We start from the raw sequence: 2555 nt of genomic DNA on the forward strand, positions 1-2555 counted from the left end.
GAAGCGACATTTTTTGTATTGGAGACTCTCACCAGACAGCACCAATGCATCCCGGAATGTCCACAGGACGTCTCTTTGAGGATTCTCCTTGGTCCTCAGGATGTCGTATGATCCTCAAAAAACGCTCATCAGGATCCTCAGAACAGCATCAAGGACTTCTGCAGTTCATTTTCAGCACTCCCGTGCAGTATTGAATGCGGCAAATTCTTTCTTTTGAGTCGTAGGGGTAGGCTGAGCCTGACGGCAGTGCAATGCCACGACAACCCGTGGCGCTACTGGAGCAAGCTCCTTATAACGCCGCTCTACAAAAATAAGATTAATGTCGAAGGCCCATTGCGGACCGTATCAGATATTAAGCTGATAAGAGCTACATTTGATGTTAGCCAAAAGGCCGAGAAGTAATAACAAATTGACGAAGAGCCATCAACCCCACGTAGAACGTACCCAAATAGAACGCAAGTTATAGTAGGTAGAAAGTTTATCTTTATAAAGACATTTATTATCAGCTAACAATGCGAAAGCGCCAATGAGTATTACGCTGATGTGCGCACGAACTGTTTATTTGAATGCTATTCATAAACGAAGAATTCTATTCATCTTGTTCATAGGGTCTGATTCTGTTTTTTTCGAAAACTACAAATGGATGGATGGATGGATGGAATATAGGAGCGTCCCCTTTGAAACGGGGTGGTAGCAATAGCTATCATGCTCATTTTTCTCCATATATCTTAATTATTGATTTAGAATGGTTAACTAAACCATCATTCTATTTATTAAATTTTTGTTCCTACATTACTAACATTATGTCACTTCTCTGCTTTTAAGCCACCAATCTTCCAGTCGTTTTTTGCTAGTTTCCACCGCCGGTTTATTCACCCGGCCACTGTTATCTCTAAACCCCAGAGCTTCAGGAACAGTGATTGCGCCTGCATCAACTTCCGGATGGATACCATTACATTCGAGTATAACTTGGTCAATTGTTTCACTGGATTTTCCACATACAGCACATGCGTCATCTCCATTGTTAAATTTCTTTTTGTAGCTGCGTGTTCTAAGGCACCCTGATCTAGCTTCAAAAAGTAGGGCACTGCCTCTTGAGTTATCAAAGAAATCTTCCTTCCTGATCTGCATTTTCCACTTTCGATATATTTCCACACTCTGTTTCTTTTCCATCGACTTTATCCAATTTTTACCTTCTGTGTTTTTCACCTGTTGCTTAATGTTCTTATTTCTCCGTCCTTGTGACTAGCATACTTACTAGTTAGTTTCCTAGTTCTTTTCCTCCATTGTGAGTCAACGCTTTTTAAGTACAGGTATTTAAATACTTTAGCTGCCCATCTGTTACTGTCCAATTTCCTCAGGCGTTCCTCATATAATATTTTACTCTGAGCTTCCCGTACTTCGAAAGATGCCCAGCCCATATCTCCCTGTACCGCCTCATTTGTAGTTTTGCCGTGGGAACCTAGTGCTAATCGTCCAACGGATCTCTGATTTATTTCTAATGTCGACTGTACCTCTGATTTTAGGCACAAAACCGCATTTCCGAAAGTAAGTCCGGGCACCATAATTCATTTCCAAGTACCCCTCAAAACCTCATACCTATTGTATCCCCACAATGCCTTATGCTTCATTATCCCGACATTCCTTCGCCCTTTGGCCTTAAGTGATTGCTCATGCTTTCCAATGTATGCCAATCCTTCGTTTACCCATACCCCCAGATATTTATATTCAGCTACTCTAGGTATTTCATGGCCTTGTATTTTAAGATCCTGATCAGTTGAGCCGTTGAAAATCATCAGACCCGACTTAACTGCTCTGAAACTGAAGCCTAGAGCGTCCCCTTCGTCTCCGCAATACTTAACTAGAGTTTGTAATTCTTCCAGACTCTCAGCTAGCAGCACAGTATCGTCTGCATACATCAAACCGGGGAGGCGCTGCTCTACCGCCTTTCCACCTAATCTATATGACAGGTTAAAACCTAGGTTACTGTCTTGTATCCTCCGCTCCAGGTTTATCATATAAAGCATGAACAGCACCGGTGATAGAGGACAGCCTTGTCTTAATCCTTTGCATACTTTGACATCCTCCGTACTTCTTATCCCTTCCCAGGTAATTTCTACTTTGTTATCCAGGTATATTTCCTGTAGGAACTCTATTATCTCATAGCCGATACCGTCTTCTTTTAATATGTTCCACAGGAGTTCCCTGCTTACGTTGTCGTACGCCCCGTTTATGTCCAGGAAGGCCAAATACAAAGGTCTATACAAATGAAAAAAAGAAGTACTGCCCTCTGTTAGCGCCTACGCTCGACCTGAATTTTTTTTTCGAAAAGTTTGCCACGAGGCATAAGTTGAGAAAGGGGGAATGGGATGCAGGAGATAGAAAGTTAAAAGAAGGAGTGAAGTCCAGTTGCGCTTAGGTATTCGCAGAGGTTGGCGTGGTAGTGATTGTCCATTGTCCACTTCTGGTAATCACAATCGCAGTTCCACCGCAGGCCCACCTTCATGAGTAGCCCTTGTCTAACTGGAGTCGTTGCTAGACACGTCCACAACAAG

General features: G+C 42.6%; 1 pseudogene; it reads right to left on the reverse strand.

The window, feature by feature from the left end:
- Positions 1–221: 221 nt before the first annotated feature.
- Positions 222–403, reverse strand: LOC146188258 (U2 spliceosomal RNA; annotated as a pseudogene).
- Between the last annotated feature and the right edge of the window lie 2152 nt (positions 404–2555).

This window comes from Amblyomma maculatum, chromosome 5, assembly GCF_055883805.1.
Source record: "Amblyomma maculatum isolate TAMU_Amacu chromosome 5, ASM5588380v1, whole genome shotgun sequence".
NCBI lineage: Eukaryota > Metazoa > Arthropoda > Arachnida > Ixodida > Ixodidae > Amblyomma > Amblyomma maculatum.